This window comes from Apus apus, chromosome 4, assembly GCF_020740795.1.
Source record: "Apus apus isolate bApuApu2 chromosome 4, bApuApu2.pri.cur, whole genome shotgun sequence".
Taxonomy (NCBI): Eukaryota; Metazoa; Chordata; class Aves; order Apodiformes; family Apodidae; genus Apus; species Apus apus.
In genome coordinates this window covers 40431551-40454328 of record NC_067285.1, presented here as the reverse complement: position 1 = coordinate 40454328, position 22778 = coordinate 40431551, and positions in this window count along the sequence as shown.

Below are 22778 nucleotides of genomic sequence, written 5' to 3'. Positions count from 1 at the left end.
GGTATATTTCGCTCTAATACATAAATGCTGCAAACCACAGGGGAAGTCATTGAAAGAAATACTGGAAAGTCCCTGAAAAATACTTTAAACTCTTCCTTAGAAGAACAGAGAATGCAAAGACTGGTCTGCCAGCCTCTATGGGGCTGTGTTGAATATTGACTAATACAGACATCCTGGTTATGCATCAGGTGGCAGACGTGTTACCCATGCTTTACTTGTTTTTCTTCATCCATTGCTTCCCATTCGAGAAATTATTGCATTCCTTATCACATAACATGGGAAAATCCCAGGAAAAATAGACATAATCCTGGCTTGGTATTGCAGACTTGTTCCAAGCATTACAATTATTCTTGTTTATACAGGGTATTATGAGTGACTCTAGAGGAAATGGAACCTTTGGAAATTATACAGACTACCATGGAGACTTCTGAGTCAGCAAATAGGCATTTTGTTTCTATGTGCAAAAGTGAAACAAGAATTCTGCCACCAAAAAAACTCCAAGCCTAAGATCCCTGCTGTTAAAGGCCACTGTGAACATCTATTTTTAATATTACCTGCAGTTAATTATTTTTCATAATAGCTGTTAGTGCCAATGAGTGCAGAGATGGTTCCACAATTTCTGTGGATTTCTAGAGAGGAAGATACTATGCGTGGAAGAATCTGGAAGGTAGGCTGAGAATCTCAGTGCAATTCAGGAATTACAAAAGGAATACACTGTTTTCCTTTAGTCCGACCTAATGCTTAGCAAGTGTTGGAGCACAAACTCTGCACTATTCCAGCTGTGGATCAACAGTACTTACAAAGCATTTTCTCCAAAGCCACCAAGCTTCTGGCCTGCTCAGCCTCTTGTGACAATGACTTCTACTATTTAATCACACTCTGTAGAAGCTCAAACATCTGGTTGCTTTTGCCATGACATGCTGCAAGCAACATGATCTTCTCATATATTCTCTCTTTTACCCCCCATAATTGCTTTCTAAATGCTTCCTAAAACTCTAGGTGCCTTTTTGACTGCATTGTACACAGTTCTATGAACACATCAAACCTGTGACACCCAAATCTATTCCCTCAGTGCCAAAAGCAAATGTACAACTCCTTCCAGGGTGTGTTGTGATAGGATGAGGGGTAACAGTTTTAAGCTGGAAGAGGGGAGATTTAGGTGAGATATTAGGAATAAATTCTTTAGTGTGAGAGTGGTGAGACACTGGCCCAGGTTTCCCAGAGAAGCTGTGGCTGCCCCATTCCTGGCAGTGTTGAAGGGCAGGTTGGATGGGGCTTGGAGCAGCCTGGGCTGGTGGGAGGTGTCCCTGCCCATGTAGGGGGTTTGGATCTAGATGATCTCTAAGGCCTCTTCCAGCCCAAACCCTTCTATGATTCTATGATTCTGCTCATCTACAGCTGAGTTACATCTTCTGCCCCTTCATGAAACAGGCAGCATCGTGACATCCCTCTACGACTTTCTGCAGGCAGATTTCCACATAGATACGATCAAGAATTTTGCATTATTAACAAATATTAGTTATTTTAAACAATTATCAACTGTCTCATTCCATAGAAGTTAAGATTCTCAGGGAGCATGATCAAATTTTTTTTAAAAACATAAGGTTGCTGGTATCTCCAGGGACTCAGCTCATGTCTCCAGTGGAAGGACTCTCAGCTCCCAAAGGTCACACTGGCAACTTCAATACCAGTCTATCAATTTCTTCTGCTCCTTGCTGGAAATTAGGTAAGCTGGGGAAAATCTAATAATTTTTTCTTTTGCAGATAACTGTTTTTCATACATATACACTTCATAAAAATCCATAGAAATAAGAGGTCATTAGACAAGTAGCTTGTTTTGAGAGCACCTTTGGTTAATCACATTACCTGCAAATGAGGCTTCAGATTTTGAGAAAGCAGTGGGAAGAGGAGAGTTCAGCTGCTTTTCTGACTCAGCTAATACAAAATGTCAGAATGCCAAAACCAGTTTTTTAGCATTGAAGCAACATTCACACTGAGCTCTGGAGATTAACGTTTTTTAGCTTTTCCTTGCAACTCTTCCCCTGAATGATGAAAGCTCCATAGCTCATAAGAGGACCAGATGAATAAGTCCACCCTCTTAGCTTGGCTTTTTTATTGAAGATATGTGTTACATGCTTCCACAGAAATAATGAGACTTCAAAAATACTGACAACTCTTCTTTTCTACCTCTTTTTTGAGGTCATATATTTTTCAAGATTGCAAGCAGAGAACAGCTGCCCATGCTAGAATCAAACAATATAGTTAAAAGAGCTTGAAATATTCACCCCTTTTATTTATCCTTAGGAAGCTCGTCTGTAAATGTTTCTATCACATTTGTTGACCTTTTATTAAGTTAGGATATCATGGAGAAGGAAACCTTCTCTCATGTCCAGGGGAATGGATACACATTTCATCTCTTCCTCTGACACCAAGTCAGGGCAAGGAGTGTACTTAGGGTTCTTGGATTCCCATCTGTTCTTTCCTGACAGTTTTGTTTTGCTATGGAAGTGGGATCAAGATACAAGACTAAAAAAGCTGAGAAGATCTTGAATTAACTACTAGCACTTCCAGGATTAAGAAGGAAAAATGCCAGGGCCTCTGCTTGCCCCTCTGAACTACACTTGTGCCTGTGACAGCCTGCTCAGATTACCTTGATGGGACACACAAGATTAAGAAGGTTATATTTGTTCTCCAGAGGATGCAAGTCCAGAGTTCCAGGGGATTGACTTAAGGATGCTCCCTATAACAGAGCTGAGGGGTGCTTGGCCTTCAGGTTTGGGCTCAAGTCCTTGTGCAACCTAAGCAACTCTCTTATTTATTTTACCTCACATACAGGGTATTACTATCACGGGACGCTTGACAAATTAAAGGAACTGGGTGGTGCCAGGGAGAATTTCCCACCAGGAAATACTGAATTACTTAAGAGAAACCAAAACATATGCCAAATCTTTCATAGAAGTCAGCAGGAGACTAGATCAAGTAAGAAACGTGGGAAAGAGCTGTAAATCTACCTGCACACACTTGACCTGTTGGCAGGCCAAGTGCTGTAGAATCATTTCCTTGTTGAAAAATTCTTGTAATACTATTCCTGCTTGGAGGGAAGGACCAAGGAGAGTGTACAAATGTCTTCTGATACTAAAATGGCTGTTAAAAGAAACCAAACAAGAAGCATATGAATAACGCTGGATCAGTAAGGTCTACAGGAGTGAAGTCTCAGTGAGAAGCACTGAGTCCCATTTGTTTCCAACGACATGTACCACCAATACAAGGCAGGGCTGTCCAGATGGGAGGTGTGCTGGTAGAACAGAGCTCCAGCAGAAAAATGAGGATCCAGACAAACTGAAAATTTCCCCAGAAAGCAAACATTTTGCCAAATTCAAGCACATACTCAAAGGGTAATGGAAAACTTTATTGAAATTAAAGTACTCAGATCTCACAGCAAAGCAGTACTTGGAGATAAGTGAAATTATTCTTTTATTTAATGTCCTGATCAGCTTCATTTCATGGGAATTCTAACTAGAAGAAAACAAAAGGTAAAAATACTGATTTTTTTAGTAGCCTGTTTTCTAAGGAATCCTTCTAGCTCACTTACTCTTTTGCCCTCTCTGTATATTTCTGACATCAGCACTCACCAGCCATTTAGGAAAGAAAAAATGGTCTGCTTGTGTTTGTTGGTGTATTTTTTAGCATGGTCTCCTTGCATATTTCTGTATCTTGTAGTAATTGAGGCTATTTGAAGTCAAGAAACCAGAAATTTTTTTTAAAAGGAGAAAAAAGAGAGAGAAATAGAAGATAAAGGGCAAGATCATAGAATCATAGATACATAGGGGTTGGAAGGGACCTCTGGAGATCATCAAGTCCAACCCCCCTGCTGCAGCAGGAACACCCAGGGCAGATCACATAGGAACGTGTCCAATTGGGTCTTGAAAGTCTCCAGAGGAGGACACTCCACAGCCTCTCTGGGCAGCCTGTCCCAGGGCTCTGTCACCCTCACAGTAAAGAAATTTCTCCTCCTGTTGAGGTGGAATTGCCTGTGTTGCCACTTGGTGCCATTTCATCTCATCCTATCACAGGGCACCACTGAAAAGAGACTGGCCCATTCTTGACACCCACCCTTCAGAAATTTGTAGACATTAGTAACATCCCCTCTCAGACTTCTTTTCTCCAGACTAAACAGCCCAAGGTCTCTCAGCCTTTCCTCATATGACAGATGTTCCAGTCCCTTCATCATCCTTGTAGTCTCCATTGGACTCTTTTCAGTAGATCCCTGTCCCTCCTGAACTGGGGAGCCCAGAAGTGGACACAACACTCCAGATGTGGTCTTACCAGGGCAGAGTAGAGGGGGAGGAGAACCCCCCTTGACTGGCTGGACACACTGTTCTTAATGCATCCCAGGATACTATTGGCTCTCTTAGTCATGAGGGCACATTGCTGTCCCATGGATAACTTCTCCATGGGGCTGCTTTCTAGTAAGTCAACCCCTAATCTACATCCGTGCCTGGTGTTTTTTATCCTCAGGTGCAGGACTCCACACTTATTTTTGTTGAACATCACTAAGTTCCTCTTTGCCCAGCTCTCTAGCCTGTCTAGATCTCACTGAATGGCTTCACAGCCTTCACGTGCATCAGCCAATCCTCCCAGCTTTGCAGCATCAGCAGACTTGCTGAGGATACACTCCATCCCTTCATCCAGGTCACTGATGAAAGATAACCATTGACAGTAGCCTCAGTGGTGATGACATTTATTATGTTCTTGGTGTTCTTTCCACAAACACCTCCTTTTGCAACACCTCCCTTTAACAAGCCAAAATGAATACTTGTCCCTTTCACTGTTCTGTGTGCTAGTTTGGATAATTCACTGAGAATTAAGCAACCTTCTCAATATTGCTGTTTCCTTCCTTTCAACTAAGCAGTGGGCATTTTTTGGTGCCAGGAACAATATAAGTGGTTTTACTAGAGTCCAAACATGCTGAAGAATGAACCTGCATGTAGAGCTCAAAATGCTTTAAGAAAGTAGCCCTTAAGATGGCAGCTGTCTTTGAGGGTGTAAGTAAAGTATGACTTCTTCATTTTTCCTTCACTGCAACACAACTAATGAAAGTAACACAGAGGATTAAATTGTCAGTGTTGTAACAGAAGACTTTAAAGATTCTGTGGTGATTCCAACAAGTGTTCCTACAGTCTCGTGTCACTGCTTTCTCAACTGATGTCATCCCTTCAACCAAAAGACCACAACTACCCACAGCACACCCTCAAAAATGACTCAGCTCCACTGAACCTGAACACTTAGCTGAACTGAAATTGGTCTAACCCAGGTTTGGTGTTTTGTTTGTAGCTCTTTTGGGATTTGGGGTTGGGTTTTTTAATTGGGTGGAGAGTTAGTTTTAAAATTGTGTGAATAGTTATTTTTTTTTATTGGGTGAATAGTTCATTTTTTAAGAGACTCCTATTTACTTGATTTCCAACTATTTGCAGATGTAACAAGTTTTGTCAATTTTTTCTTTTTGAAACAGCTTATTTCCCAGTTGCAGGAAATCTTTTTTTAATCAGGCTTTAAGTATAAGGATGGAAGAACATTGCTTTCTGAGGTTCTTTGAGGGGTCCCCTGGGGAAGCAAAGATTTCTTCTCAGCTAACAATGCCCTGAAATGAAATATGCATTTTTCCTGCTCATGAGCTGCTCTGCCTGAACTGAAAATACTGTTTGAAGTTTTCAAACTGAAACAAAAGCAACATTATTTTAAATCAATTTCTGATCACGCTCCCTGGGGAGCCTCCCATATTTCTACCCACCACTGCAAAACATTACTACCCAGAAAGTGTCAGCACAATGGCAGCATGTTGCTGGCTCCTTTCTCCGATGCTTAGATCACACCAGTGGAAGAACCATGGACTGTTACAGGATATGCTGTATCATGCCTGCACAAGGCATTGGCCACGTCCTGCTGTCAGATGTTAGAGCCAGAAACACAAGCAGCAGCAGCCAACTGCACAGTCGGTATAACTACAGCTGAATTAATGCACAAACAAGAGAAGCAAGCTCTGCCCCAGCAATCAGAAAATCTGCTTGCTTCTGGCAAACAAGCAAGGCCTTACAGCCCACAGCAAGAAATCCACTCCACCTTCTGAATAAACAGTTGCTCCTGATGTTTCCCAGATCCAAGGGCAAAAACCTGCAGGAAGTTCATCAGATGCCAGACATTTTCAGCTACTGGTAAGGCCAGGAGAAGTTCTTTATGCCTTCCAAGAGTTGTAATGACCTCAAAGGCTTATCAGCTGAACAGCTATGTGGGGGTGGAAGGAGTCCCTCAGCTGTAATCGTTATCCAGGGTTGTGCCTGCCACAGAAAGCCTGGGGGTTCTTCCCTTTTGGAGGGGTAAGAACAAAGTGCTTGAACAATTTTCTCCCATCCTCAAAATGAAGCCCCTCTTGCCCTTTTATCTCAGATATCAAATACCAGAACCAGTCAGTCTACCACTAGCCAGTCAATTTATGCACTTTTTGAAATTGTTGTATGTCCAGGAGTCAGACAAAGCAAGGTCTCAGTGTGGCAGTAACTACAGTCCCACCAGCTGTCTCAGAAAAGGTCAGCTGGCACCTGAAACTGAAAAAGAGAAATTATTCCCAAACAAACCCACCCTTCATGTTTGCTAAGGTAATGCTTGAGTAATACAACCACATTATTTTGCAACCATGAGCAGTGTGTTTGTTCACGCTCTTATTGTAACCAATGAGCACCAATCAAGGAGAACTTCTCACTCTGCTGAGGGGAAAAAGACAGGCCTAAGGACTCCAGAATTAGGTGAAGATCCAGGAAGGCAAGTAAGAAAATGCTGGCCATCATTGCCTGTAGATCATAATTTTAAATGCAAACAACACCTCAAAAGGTATTAAATAAATGAGTGCCTATCAGTGTGTGATGTGTGCCACAATGCAGTTGACAAAACTGAGTTGAGATCCCTTGTGACACGAGTTGAACGAGGAGATACTTGTATTTCTGACATACTCAGGTATTATTTACATGTGGATATGGACTGGAAACAATTCAAAACTAGAGCAACACATCCAAAAATTCAGGGAAATGAAACATCCCATAGACACAAGACATATTTTGCACAAAAATATAGCATGGTATTGAAATTTGGCTACAGCCTCCAGCAAATTTTCCTGGGGATTGAAAAGCCACAGTATTGGCTCTCTGAGAGCAGAGATGGTGACATGTTTGTGCCTCATGATGAAGCTGGATCCACAGGAGGACACACAGGTGCTAGGGAAGAGCACCCTATCCCAGGTAGGGAATATTATAAAACATAGAATTGGTATAGAAAAAAAGGTGACATAATAATAAAAATGAGGGGATATCTGCAGTATATACACTCTGCCTGTACAGGTGAGTAGGTAGCAGTGACTTGACACACTTTTCTAGCTCTCTCCTACAAATCAGAATGTAATTAATTCCTAATCAAAGCACTGGAGGAAACACCCCACTTATTAGGAAACACCCCTGCCCCTTCAGAGAGTGTCCATATTAAATAATTTCTAGGTGCTGTTAAAAAGTTGACCTACGACTTGTATCTGGGACATATCCCCCAGACTAATTTTTGAGCAGTTAGGAAAAGTCCTCAGTTGTTGAAATGAAAGAGATGCTGTCTCCTGTTTCATTGTCTTCTAGCTTTTCTGGGCCTGCTGCCAGGGAATGCATGCACTCCCTATCCATGCCAAGCCAAATACCTGCTGTGGAATGGCACGCTGCCAAAGCGTGTAACAAAGCAACAGGATCACTTCCGGCATTTAAGGAATTAACAACTGGATAACATGTAGAAGATTGAGTCATGTGGGTAGTAAAACTCTGTATGTATTTCCCTAGGGCTTGCCTAAGCTGGGACAGATTCCTGTGCTCGGGGAACCCTGAGGCCCACCCTAAGGACACAGAGATTTCAGAGTATCTTCACCCAGTAGCTCCTTCCAAGGAACATAAGCAAGGTGGGTATCTTGAACGGGAACTTCAACCAAGCAAATACAAACCCTCTGGTGAGTTCCATCACAGCTATACTGAGACCAGCACTCATGGTAACTAATTTAAAATTACCTCAAACACATCTATACTGCCTACAATGCATGACAGACTTAACCATAATGAAAGAGATACAGCAGCAGGAAGGGAAAAACTCTGCTTTGTAAACTGTAGCTGATCTTATGCTAGCTGTCCCCTGTCTTTTCCTTGCTTTCCAGAGGCAATGTGCCACAGGCAGTGAGGGGAGCTGGAGGAAAAGGGTAGAATCCAGGAGAATTCATGTACAGCTCAGCCTCGTTGCTGCTGTCATTGGGACTGGAGAGCCTACCCATGTGCACAAGGAAGGTAGCTAGAGGTGATCTGGAAGTCTGCTGATACAAAGCCTTGCTCGTGCAGATGGCCTTGCCTTCAGAAATCCTCCCAGAGATACCCATTTCCCTTGCACCAGGCCTGTTTGCACAAGTCCTGTCTCACAGGATCAAGCTCTGCAATGCCTAGTGCATCTCACCATGTTCACGACCTCTCGGACGCCTGCTCATCCTGGCACATGTCTCTGCTGGAGAGCTGACTGCCAAGTTCCACTCATTGCTGCTCCACATCCAAAACAGCCTCACACTTCAGACCCCAGGAGACTTCTTCTGGAATTTCCTCAACAGTAACCACTGTGGAATGAGTCTGACAGTTCAGATATTGTGAACAGTCATCCAAGCATAAAACCGAGCGCTGCCACATAAATTGTCCTTACTCATGTGTACTGTCCAAGAGCAACATGTCATCTGACTTGGTCTGAGTGACTATTTCTTACTCAACAGATCTGCTCCCCATCTCTTCAGAACTGCATATGCTAATGATAGTTTCAATGACCTGCACTGGATTATCTGTGCATCATCCAATGCCTCAGTTTGCTTGAGCTGGTGAAATCCTTCTTCCCGGTAATACAGCGTAAGCCTCAGTTTTGCTGTTCAGCTTGTGTGGGTTATGCTTACGAGAAAATTAGTTATGGACACACAGAGGTCTATGAGGGTAGAACAGGGCACCTGATGCCCGTAGATCAAGGTTACTCAAGTGTGTGTGTTCCTATAAACATAATGCACATATGTAAATAAAATCTGCATTCATCAGTGCTGTCTTTGAAAGATGACAGCACTTCCTTGGGGCAGCCAAGGTGGAAAGAGCACAGCTTATGCTACAGATTTTCCCTCAACAGCAGTGCTGGTCTGATGGCCCCTCTCCCTCCATCCAACATTGACTCTCCACAAACTTCAATTAACTTGGATCATGTCCCTTCATAGCCCTTTGTCAGATCCTTCTGAAGCTGGGCAATTAATACAAACTTTAATGGAAGGATGAAACTGGTGAGGGAGGGTAAAGCCCAACCAGGACAGAGAGGCATCTTGATCATGTAACTTCCTTTTAAGACCAAGCTACAAGCCAAGATTTTCCAAGGAAATTACTAGAAACTGTCATTAGGAAACTCCAAATTAGTCATTAGATATTTCCTGATTACATGGGGCAATTGCCATTTGCTTCTAACATACACTTTCCCCATATGGCTGATCTCCCAAGGGACTACACCAGCAGCCATATGAACCATCTGACTGGTGCGGCTGACATGCCAGAGGGATGGGATGTTATCCAGAGGGACCTGGACAAGCTAGAGAAGTGGGACCACATGAACCTCCTGAGGCTCAACAAGACCAAGTGCAAGGTCCTGCAGCTGGGTAGGAGCAATCCTTGTTATCAGTACAGACTAGGGGATGATCTCATACAGAGCAGCCCTGCAGAGAGGCACCTGGGGGTACTAGCGAACAAAAAGTTGGGCATAACCAAACAATGTGCACTCACAGCCCAGAAAGCCAACCATCTCCTGGGCTGCATCCAAAGAAGTGTGACCAGCAGGTCAAGGGAGGTGATTCTGGCCCTCTGCTCCACCCTTATAAGACCCCACCTGGAGAACTGTGTTAAGTTCTGGAGCCCCCAACACAAGAGGGACATGGAGCTGTTGGAACGAGTCCAGAGAAGGACCACAAGGATGATCAAAGGGCTGGAGCAGCTCTCCTACAAGGACAGGATGAGAGAGTTGGGGCTGCTCGGCCTGGAAAGGAGAAGGCTCCAGGGAGACCTTAGAGCAGCCTTCCAGTAACTGAGGAGCTACAGAAAAGCTGGGGAGAGACTGTTTATAAAGGCATGATGAGGGGTAATGGCCTTAAACTAGAGCAGGGTAGATTTAGATGAGACATTAGGAAGAAGTTCTTTACAGTGAGGGTGGTGAAGCACTGGAACAGGTTGCCCAGAGAGGTGGTGGAGGCCCCATCCCTGGAGACATTCAAGGTCAGCCTTGATGGGGCTCTGGGCAACCTGATCTAGTCAAAAAGGTCCCTGTGCCCTGCAGGGTGGGCTGGACTAGATGGCCTTCAAAGGTCCCTTCCAACCCCACATATTCTATGATTCTATGACCAATTCACCTGCTACATCTTACCTGTTTTTAGTCCTGACTTGGTTTTGTTTCCAGGCAGTAAATCTTCTAATGACATTACTGTACTGTAATCCTTCTCTAATCCTTGTAATTTAAAAAATCACCTTATTTTGCTTTCCATGTTGGCATCCCTGCCAGTATAGTTTTACCTACAGTTAACTCCTGTTCTCTCCTGTTAATGTCATTATAGTACAATGATTATTTGGCTTGTCTTGAAAAAAAAGAAAAAATAATCTACACTCTTGAGTTGCAAAAAGTTCCCTTCATGCTGACAATATTCTTGTAAGGAAACAATGTCAATTTTTCCCTGAAAATCAAGTCAAGCCAGTTCAAACCAGTCACTACAACACGCTTGTTTCAAGTCATTCAAATCATGATTCATGAGCAGGGCTCTTCTTCACAAACCAAGAGTGTTCCACTGCTATCTGACTGGTTTTCTCTGATTTTGCATTAGTGTTTAATGTTTCAGATGTATATTCAACAAGTAAATAAAGATTAGAAAGTTCTGGAGGTTGGGGGAGTGGAGTGATCTAAGAACACACTTGCAAATCTTAAATTCCTGAATAGCCAGAAACATCTGATAAACCAAAGCAACACGTGACACATGGTACAAAGAAAAGGACCTAGAAGCTCTAGGGATGCACAAGGCATTCGAGTTGTTGGGGCAAAACATGTCACTGCCTGACCCAGGAACAATTTCCTGAACTCCACTCATGATCACAAGTGCCTGTGGAAGAGAGAAAAAGTATCAGAGCAGCTGCACAAAATGGATGTGCAAAATCATATTTCATACTGAAACTAATTACAAAAGAAAGTGCTTTGACCATAAGTGAACTCAACCTGTGTGTGAATAAAGCTCAGAAAAAATGGCATCCAATGTTCTTTAAAAGCTCCCAGAAAAATGTGGTTTTTTGCTTCATAATAATAAAAGTTAGCAAAAATGCCTTGACAGTCATTAAGACAAAGAGAGTGGCCTATCAGTGCAGAGGAGTGGAATAGAAGTCTGGTATGAGTGGAGTGTAGGTACGGAAATTTGAGTCAGTTCTAGTTGCAGGAAAAAACAGATTTGCAGCTTCCAAAACGCAGGTGGAGAAAAGCGTGCTGAGGGGAGCAAACCCCTCGGGACGAGCCTGCGAGGTTGCACTGGGTTGGACAGCGAGGCAAGCGCCGGAGCACCAACCCTGCTCGGGCTCAGCACGCTTCACCAAAACGAACAGAAAGCAAACCGAGACCCCCGACCAAAGAGCCCAGAGAATGGGGTGAGGCTCCTCGCGGTCGCAGCCAGACCCTCAGCTATCGCCGTGACTGTGCAGTGCCATGCTTCCCCTGCCCTGCTCCTACAGAGCCGCTGTGCTGGAGCCTCCAGAACAGGGAGCAGCCCCCTCCTGCCTCTGCCCCGCTCCTCCCGCACCCGGCAGCGAGCGCTGGGCAGGGACCAAAGGGGCTCACCTGGCCCGTGGGAGAGGATCCAGCCAGGCACGCCCCCCGGCTTCAACCCGCGCCCGGGAAATTCCCCGACGGGGGAATAAAATCCTCAGGAGAGAGCGGGGCCGCACAGCCGGCTCCCGCAGCCCCTCCGCATCCAGCACCAGCCATGAGCCCGCACCTCCGCCTCTTCCTCCTCCTCCTCCTCCTCCTCCTCCTGGCCACCGCGCTCTGCCGGGGTGAGCGGCTGCGGGATGAGCGGGGTCCCGGCAGCGCTGCGCGGGGCGCAGGGGGGTCCGAGCGGGGGGTCGGGGCGGGGCGGGGGTCCCCGGGGCCGAGGCTCAGCCCGCGCCTCTCGCTGCCAGGGCCCGGGGAGCTGCGCTGCCGCTGCCCGCGGACCGTCTCCGAGCCGATCCCGCCGCGGCGCCTGGCCCGCCTGGAGCTCCTCGCCGAGGGGCCGCACTGCGCCGTGCCCGAGCTCATGTAAGTGCCCGGCCCCCAGCCCGACCCCGGCCCTGCCCTTCACCCTGCCCTTCACCCCGGCCTCAGCCGCTCCCTCGCCCCGCAGAGCCACGACGAAGCGCGGGCAGGCGGTGTGTGTGAGCCCCGCGGCGCCCTGGGTCAAGCTGCTGCTCGCCAGGCTCCTCAGCAGGTACCAGCCGGCAGGACCCGGTGCCGGGAGCCCCCCGCACCTCCCCGTGCCGCGCTGCGGGTCATTTCTGCTTTCGGCTTTTTTCTTTCAGCTCAACAACCACGAACTGACGGGGGAATGAAGGTCGCTAGAGGGGGGACGACACTGAGCCCGAGGCTTCGGGGGCTTTCACAACTTCACACGCGCTGCTTGTGAGCTCAGCCCGTTTACTGAGGGCTTTGCTTCATGTAACGCCATCCGATTGTGTTAGTTCACATATTGCAAGATGTATGATGCGAGATGTACCTCTAAATTGGACATTGTCTGAAAAGCACAACTCTTAAGTGCTGTAGTGATTCACTGCCTTTAATGCCTTGCTTTTGGGGTGTTGTGCAGGAGAGAAGATACAGGGGATATCCTGAATTCTTTCTCAGGAAAACATTTGCCTGGGTGCCAGCATCAGCAACCCTCTCCTGTGGCTCAGCATCCGTGTGTCCATGCCACACACCTTTGTAAGGGCTTCAACTCACAACAGAAACATTTATTCCACCTAGCAACTCTGAGCAGAGAAGGGAACTGCTGCTTCCCAAAGCACAGCTGTTTGGTTTTGCACATCCTATAGCCATATGCCTGGAAAAAAAAACTTTCCCAGGTGCTGTGGGAAAGCAGTGCAGGCTGCTGCTCCAGAGCCAGAGGTTCACTTGGCAACACAAGTTCACCAGCAAGTGCTAGTTGCCTACTCCTGCCAGGTGTCCTGGTGCAGTTGAAGGGATCTTCTGGGTTTTGCTCCATGCAACCTTAGACACATCTTTTTTGGTTTGTATGGCATAATGTCATAATTTATATAATGTTTTTTATATATATATATGCATATATATATATGTGATGTTGTGTTGGTGGATGTTTATTTATTCTAGTCCAGATTCCTTTTGGAATTGTGTATATGCAGTTTTCTCTGCTCTTTGTTTGTCCAGCAGAAAATTAAAAAGAAGGGAGATCTAAGCCACTTTTAAATACTAGTATTTAAATGCCACCATGGTGAGACCATATGATTTCTATTAATCTACTCATTTTCCTCAACGTTGAAGAAACCCTCCCAATCATACACGTATAATTAGTGTAGAGGCATCATCATACATCCAGAATATCTGTAGTAAGTTCCTGTAACTTAAATGGAAGATTTTTCTAATTTTTTATTACTGTATATGTTTCTTAATTAAGAAATTTCCCCTTCTTACTTACAGAGCTGTTGCCTTTTAAAAAAATAAATAGTTAGATACACTTGCATAGTGTCTGTTTCCAAGTGTTAACATAAAAGATTCTAAACCATCAAATCTTGTTGGTTTAATGGCTTGTATAAGCTGTGCTCATTGATACTCTTTCATCTTTCCAAACATACAGTCCTCAGCCTTTGCCTTAATGGGACTTCTGGACTGACAGCAGGAGGACTGAGCCTCCTGAAATTATTTGGGAAGCTATTTTACAAATATGATTCCTTTATTTGGTTGACTGCCTGGGAGTGGAACAGTACTGAAATCCAGTTCCACATCTGTTTGGCAGCATCTACCCTGGTTTACTCAGTAAATCTATTATGTGATGAAGCTGTCTTGGTTGTTGTAGCCCTGGCAACTTTTGAGTGCTGACCATTTTCAGAGTATTAGGATCAAAGATACTCACTTTCTAGATGTTTTCTGAAAGTCTACGGGTAGCTGTAGAAATTGCCAGTGTGCTCATACCAAGGAAAACACTGCAGCTTAAGCACATACCAAACTCTCATGACATGCTAGAGAACCTAAGGTAGAGTGAGAAAGAGAAGTTACGAGTGCCTTAATTGGGGGAAGTTCCTTGGCTGAATTGTGTACCTAGTTATGCATCAGAGAAGCCGGTAGCAAAACTAAATTCCATCAAAAATCAGTTTTGTCAGTTCTGCTTCTTCTTCACTCAAAGCATCTTAATCATCCATTGCAATAATCCTCACATAGTGGGAGCAAGGGTCAGGTCTACCATGTCAGAGATAAGGAGAGGTTAATGTTACTGGACCTCCTCTTACTGTCCTAAAAATACCGTCAATGCGGTGTGGCAGGATGAGCTGTGCAGATTGCACTTTTTCCTTACATTGCAACACATGTTCTTGTTCTCTTTGTGTCATCAGATAGACCTCTTGACACACTAACCTCATCACACATAAATTCTTTAGAAGTTACTCCTTCTCCTTGGGCTGCCCTAATTCACAGTCACCATGACAAGAAAATTCTGTGATCTGTCTCCCTTTCTTATTACTACTTCCAGGAAACACCAGGAGGGCATACTTGTGGCCTTTCCCCACGCTAACTGGCAGTGGCAGTCAGCCTCTCTTACCTCTCACTAGTAACTAATGACCAAGTGTGACCAATGGGTTGTGTGAAAAGGGAGGGGAATCTCCCCACAGCCTGAAGAGTCTGGTCAGGAGGCTGGACTGATCCTTTCGCAAAATTCATCTAATTGCCGTGGGCAGAATCCTTGAAGGAGTTAATTCCTTTGGGATGATCCTGAATTGTTTTCCTCTTAACTTCGTTGAAGTCTATCTAAAAGTGACAAGGTGGAGCACATATTCATAACTTCAGCTGCCTCCTAGTCACAGCCACCATTACAGATTGGCTCCAGCGCAAAGGAATACTTGCAGGAGATTCTGAGCACCAGTGCAAACAGCACAAGCTCTTCTTGTTTCACAGAGAATGAGACAGAATAAATGATGCTCATCTGGGTTTTTATTGACTATTTTTTCTAAATCATGGGCCTGATAATACTGCTTTGAGCCTACCCTGATGGAGTCAGATGTGTAGGGTAAGCCTAGCACAGCTTAAAGGGAAGTGACTGAGCGATGCTCCTGGGCACGAAACGTGTTTTCGAGTCTCCGCACATCTCAAGTTCCCTCTTGCTTTGTTGGTGTGGCAAGTACTTGCACAAGACTTTCCCGAAACTTCAGCCTCGTCAGGCCAGCTGTTGAAGGGTTTGATATGTCAGAGAATGCAGATACCCTAGTTCATCAATAAATACTTATGTGAAAGTCAAACAAAATGGTTAATTACATCACAGGAAAATGACTGTGCAAATAAGCTTCTTCATGAGCACTGCAGATGTTACACATTTGTCAACAAGCCACATTTGCTGATTAAAGAGTATTTCCTTTTTAGCATGGTGAAGCAATCTCAGAGCCTCTTCACCTCCTCCTGCAGTGAGTTTCTGCTTCTCTGGCACATCGTTATTTCACTGTTATAAGCCCCCAACACTCAGATCTCCCTTTAAAAGCAATGTACCTTAGCAGCCTATCTGCTGAATTAATACAGAATCATGCTACAGTTCACATCAAGACCAGTCAGTCACAAATGAATGTGGATTAATTTTTCCTAGTTGAACAACAAGAAACCAGATTGCTTTGAAAAGCTGTAATGGCACAGGGAGGCAGTGCTAGGCCCAGGAGAACATGGCACGTTGTCCAGTTGATTTTATGAACAGTTTAAATTTCAAATCCCAGAAACACCTGTCCTCCAGATTTTGAACATGACTGTTCTACTTTAACAAGATGAAAACTTTTCCAGTTCACAAGAAGTACAGCTTTACTTGAAGGTAGCTTGTTTTTTTTTTAAGGCCCTCTCAATTATTTATTATGAAATCTCCTGCTGGAGAAAAAGAAAGACTAGGAAGCAGCTTTCCAGGTGTTTGAGAAGGTAGAGGTACTCTAAGGTAATTGAAAGTATTTGCTCCAGCTGTTGCTGGAGTTCATAGCTTGAAACCCATGGGACAGGAGGCTCACTGATGAACTCCTCACTGTATGTGAAGTTGGTCACTGCTGTTTTACCACTTGCACATTTAACTGCCAAACCAATGTAACCATTGATATTCCTACATATTTAATTTAGCTCAGCCTGTTCCTGGACAAAAATTCCTGCCGAGATATTTGGGTAAGACTGAAGCAGTTACTCCAATGAAATATTCTCTGTTAATGCAGATTTCTATGTGACACGAAGCACCGGCCACTACCTACCAAAGAAATCCTCTGGGACAGACCCTTAACGTACCATCTGCAGCAGTATTCTAAGAGCTCAGCCACTGCTGCCCGCCATGAGCTGCTCAAAAAAGGGGTAAAACACAGGTCAGCTCCAACTGTTATTCTATACCTGACCTACTTAAAAGTGACAACTGAAGTCACAGCCATCAAAAGCCAGCTTCATCTGAGTTGCTATTGACGTCAGTGTGACGAGGACTTCACACAAGGGAAGTCTTTACCCTGAAACCCAAGACAACTGCATTCAGAACCAGGCTGCTGGCGCTTTCCAAAGCAGAAAGCCTGTTTGCACAGGACCTTGCCACAAAAAGAAAAACAAACTGGTGGCATAGAAAAGATTTTCCCAAATAAACAAAAGCCGCCATGTAATGTCTTATCTTATAAACAGCTGTAAGCCAGGAAATGTTAGTTTATACAGGGGACAGGAAGGTGGGGGAAACCTGAAATATGGGGAGGAAACTCATAAAACAGTTCACAGAGACTATATTACTTAAATTTTAAGGCTATTCCATGTCTTTATGATCCCTGTACATCTGGCACACCTAGCATATCACTAGGTTCTATTCTGAATAGAACATCACAGAATATCACAGGTTCTGTTCTGAATATTTTTGTATTGGAGAAACAGGATTCTCAGCACCCAAATGCAATTTTCCCCTTGGCACCCTGTGAGCAAACTGCACAATAACAGGCAGGGTTGTTTTGGTGTCGAGGAACAAGGACTAGCACCCAGGCTAGCATCTGCTACTCAGTGCTTACCTATTGAGCTAGAACCTGTAGTTCTTTCAGAAAACTCATCAGCAAGGCAGAAAGAATTACAGACGTGTAGGAATGAGGTATTTGCTCCATCCCCTTTGGCAGATTGAGCACAAGCAGAAGCAGATACTTTGGAGAGAAATACAAGCCCCCACTGCTCTGAGCTCTTTCCCCGTGGTTACTTTAGTAATTCCATAAATTCCTGCAGGGTGGCAAAAGCAAGAAAGGGTCAAGTGCTCCACAGCTATCAGATCTGATGGACCTAGAGCCACAGAGACTGCACTGGCAATGCTCGAATCCTGCTCCAAGAGGAGGAAAGTCACCTCATTAATGACAAGGCAGTTATATTGGTCAGCATGCATAGGAACACCTGAGAGAATGATTGTGAACCTCTGTTCTCAGCTTCCTTCTCCCTGGGATTATTTTGCAATTATGCAGTGAGTTGATTTACAAGCTTGCAGACACTGCATTAATACATCAGTCTGCATTATTATCTCTCCCTGCCAATTTAAAAGAAATGAGGTGTCCATTGTATAATATCCCATTGATTCTTTTGCTGCCAAGGGAAAAAATTAACACAATTATCAAATCCTTGGGAAGTCTTAGGGGAAAAAAATTAATTACTCCTCATGGCGCCACAAAGCACAACAGCAGTCCAAAGAAGAGCTGGAGGTCTGAAATAAAGCAATGCATGATCTCCAAAGACTGGGAAGAAGCGGTGGGATGGCTGTGGCACCTCTGGACTGCACCTGCTGCTCAGAGATATCCCTGGATCTTCAGTCACACTTCAAGCTCTGACACCTTTCCAGCCGGCCGGAGAGGGCGCCTACCCCTCACTGCTCTGCATGAAGTTCAGGGCTGTTTGATTTTCAGTTAACAACTAAATCCACAACGAAATTACTGTGTGCTTGGCAGACAAACCCAGGTGCTAAAATTAAATGTGGACTTATCCCCAGGTGCAGAAGACCAAGGATTTTATGTCTGTTGCCATTAGCGTCTTTCAGACTTAGGAACTCCCAAGAAAACTTGGGCTGGGCTAAATTTAACCTCCTGATTCTGGTGTCTCAAAGGCACTCCGTTCCTGTGCGAGTTCCCAGCGCAGCCTCCCCGGCTGCTGGGCTCCCCGGTAAGCGCAGCGAGCAGAACAGACACCTGCTGCCAGCAGCAGTGGGGCAGGGAGGCTGGCGGGGCACAGAACCGACCGCGCAGCCGGTGCCCGCACCCTGCAGGGCGGTACCGTGCCGGCTCGGCGGGTCAACGGGAGGGAAAAGGGCGAGCAGCGGCCGCCCGAGTACGCGCGGGGAGGAGAGAAAGACGCGTGACGGCGTGTGAATCACATTTCTCCTGCCTGACAGCTCCCGGCGGGGGAATAAAATCCTGAGCAGAGAGCGGGGCCGCACAGCCGGCTCCCGCAGCCCCTCCGCATCCAGCACCAGCCATGAGCCCGCACCTCCGCCTCTTCCTCCTCCTCCTCCTCCTCCTGGCCACCGCGCTCTGCCGGGGTGAGCGGCTGCGGGATGAGCGGGGTCCCGGCAGCGCTGCGCGGGGCGCAGGGGGGTCCGAGCGGGGGGTCGGGGCGGGGCGGGGGTCCCCGGGGCCGAGGCTCAGCCCGCGCCTCTCGCTGCCAGGGCCCGGGGAGCTGCGCTGCCGCTGCCCGCGGACCGTCTCCGAGCCGATCCCGCCGCGGCGCCTGGCCCGCCTGGAGCTCCTCGCCGAGGGGCCGCACTGCGCCGTGCCCGAGCTCATGTAAGTGCCCGGTCCCCAGCCCGACCCCGGCCCTGCCCTTCACCCTGCCCTTCACCCCGGCCTCAGCCGCTCCCTCGCCCCGCAGAGCCACGACGAAGCGCGGGCAGGCGGTGTGTGTGAGCCCCGCGGCGCCCTGGGTCAAGCTGCTGCTCGCCAGGCTCCTCAGCAGGTACCTGCGAGGCGGGGGCTGCGGTTGCTTCGTGCGGGGCTGGGAGGTGGGCCAGGCTGCAGCCCGCGCTAACCGAGCCCGTCTGGAGGCCAGGATTAGCTTTTGGCTGGGTTTGAAACCAGTGCGGGTTTCGATGGGGGGGAAACTATTTAGTTAAAACTTGCGCAAGACGTAGCTTTGCTGTGGAGAAGAGAAACCTTTGGGTTCAGGTAGAGTATCCACAGCTAATGCCTGATGAAATGTAGTCTGGCCAGGCTGGTCCAGCATCACCATCAGGCATCTTTTCCAGAAGACACGTCTCCTATGGGACTTACTATCTGCAGCATGCAAGGGAACTTAAGGAAAGATTTCTTTAATGGCTTTATAATTTGAATTCTGTCTCTTGCAGCTCACATAACCAGCTCTGAGGGAAGAAACATCTCCAACAGAAGCTACCTGTGTTTGCCAGAGTATAGCAGGAAAAGGATGCTGGAAGAAGTCCAGCTGCCTAGGTTTCTTGAGCTCGTAGACCAAGAAATGGTCTACAAAATGGTCTGTGCTCAATCCCTCTGACCCTTTCCTCCACTCATATTTATTTTTGCCTCTTCCTATGTATGTATTTATTCACTGGGCTAAAGTGATTGAACCTGTTTGATGGAGGCTTTGTTAGGCACCTCTCAGTGACCTCACTGCTGTTCTCATAATTTGAGCAGTCCCACACTTGGGCAAGCTCTTTCTCTCCAAATGCTGTTTGCCCACAAGTTCTTATAAATAGCATTCATATCCGAAAAGAAGACAGGTACCTCATGGAGATGGTTGTGCAGATGTCTGCAGATAGTTTGACACATGAAGGTTCCAATGGATTGAGCTGATGATAGTAGGAAGTCCTTCCATCAGGAATAAAAACATTGCTGTTGGGCACTTAGGATTTTACATTACTTAGCGCATCACATGTAATTTTTATTATTATTTTTTTTAATTTACACACAAGATGTAAAGGAACAGTAAATGTTCTGAAGAGGCTTAGATATTTTATGTCTACTGGTATGACATACTGTCACAATTCATGTAGGATAAGTAATTTTCCTTATTCTGCTTTGGAAAATTGTATTTATGTATAAAGGTGGATTTATCATGAGATGATAATGTAATAGGATGCAGCACAATAAAAATAACATATTCTTTTGTTGAAAAATATACTGGGGTTTTGGGGAGTTCAGTGTAAAGATGGACCTGCACACCTGCATCAGTGTGCCTAGCAGGGAAGCAGTAACCTCTGAGGGTGTCCAGGGCACACCTGTGGCCCATCTCTCCTGGAGGTGTCAGGGACTTTGTACTGCTCTTGGATTCAGAGGCGCATTATTTAAACTCTTCACTTGGAGCTGCAGATGTGAAGAGAGATTGACCCCAGGATGGATGTGTTGAATTCAAGTAAGCCCTGCAACCTGCAGGAACCTGTGTTCTGCTTTAACTAATAGGGGGGCTGTGTTTAAAGTTAAACAAGCTTTGCTGGATGGGAAGAAGCAACAGTTTCTGATGTGGTAAGAAACTGTGACAGTTTACAGCAGTAATTTTTTTTTTGCAGAAAAAGAACTTGTTAAGATCCCAGCTGCAACCATGACCCCTAACACCTTTTTTAAAGCAAAGAATCCCCACCTCTAAAATTCTTTTTTAGTGCATATTTCCAGTGCAAGCAATATCTTCAGTCACTAGGTATATAGTACCTACTTAGTGGCAGAAAAATCAATTGCTCTTTGCTCACGAAATTCAGCAAAACATCTGAAGGTAGAACCACATCCTGGCCTTATTGACATGACTGAGAGTCCTAGAGTGTTCTCCTGGGCTGCAGAAGGTAGTTGTGGCTGAGTGAAGGCGATGGACTAGAAATCCACTGGCGTTTCCCCACACAGATTTGAATCCTGCCAACTACTACGGGGTGCAGTTGTCTCCTTTTGTTCTTTGCATCCTGGCCTGCATCAGGAATAGCATGGCCAGCAGGAGAAGGGAGGTCATCGTGCTCCTCTACTGGGCCCTGGTGAGGCTGCACCTCGAGTCCTGTGTTCAGTTCTGGGCCCCTCACTGCAGGAAGGACATTGAGGGACTGGAGCTACCAAGCTAGGGAAGGGCCTGGAGAACATGCCATACAAGGAACTGAAGAGGGAACTGGGGTTGTTTAGTTTGGAGAAGAGGAGGCTGAGGGGAAACCTCATTGCCCTCTACAGATACCTGAAAGCAGGTTGTACTGAGGTGGGTGTTGGCTTCTTCTCCCAAGTGAATAATGACAGGACCAGAGGAAATGGCCTGAAGTTGCACCAGAGGAGGTTTAGATTGGATATTAGGAAGAGTTTATACTGAAAGAGTGGTCAGGCACTGGAACAGCCTGTCCAGGGAGGAGGTGGAGTCACCATCCTTGGAGGTGTTCAAGAAATGTGTAGATGTGGCACTTCAGGGCATGGTCTAGTGGCTGAGATGGGTTTTTTTTTTGTGGGTGTTTTTTGGTGGAGTGTGTGTGGTTGTTTGTGTGGGGTTTCTTGGGGGAGAGTTGATGGTTGGATCTAGGAGGTCCTTTCCAACCATGATGATCCCATGATTCTGTGACATCTGAAGAAACTGACTCATCCCATCACACAGACTAGCTTTTCTTTGAGGGAAATCATTGGAAAGCAAATTCATATGAAGAGGGATTTTCCTTGTTCCTTTATTTCTTTGTCTTTACCTTGCAAGTTACTGGATGTTACTTTTTTGAGTTGTGGACATAGAAAAAAATCTCTTTACAGCTGCCTAAAACCTTCTGCCTGACATTCAGGTCAGGTGAAGCAGCTGCAACTCAAATTGATTTCCTTCATACTTCTAAAATATATATAAAAGAGAGGCATAAAGAAAATCTTAAGGGTTTAACAGTGTAAAGAGTGGGGAAAGATAAACATTAATTTTTACCTCTATTCAAAATGGTAAAAAACTTACGTCATTCAGGAACACAGCTACGTAACTCAAATTGTAATGTGAAAGCAGATTTTTTAAAAAGCATTATTTCTCCCAGAACATCTCATTTTATACTGGGAACTGCCTGGTGCACATCAATGACTGGGACTGAAAGACTACTACAACCACTTCGCCCCAGGAGCTGAAAGATGTCATTTACCTCCTGGAATAGATGCTTATGTTATATGTTATTTTTGAAAACTACAGATCAGTGAAGACTGCTACATTCTTCCCTCCTGCTCTATGTCATATATTTTTCTTTGCATGCAAGTTAATCTACTAATCAGTAATGGAGTATCTTCTTGTGCAACTCTGGAATTTTGATGAACATTGGCTCATCATGGAAGTTTATTGCCCAGCAAGAAATGCTAGTAAAACAAGACACATCAAAAGCCTCTCCAAATTTTAAAATCCTCATGGGACTTAGGACTTTCAGTTTATTTGAAATTCTCAAAATACTAAGCATGAAGAAAGTTCAGCTTGATAGTACCCTTAGAGCTTCAGATAAATGCCAATAGGCAGTCAAATGGACACAGTCACATTAAGCTTACTGTTGC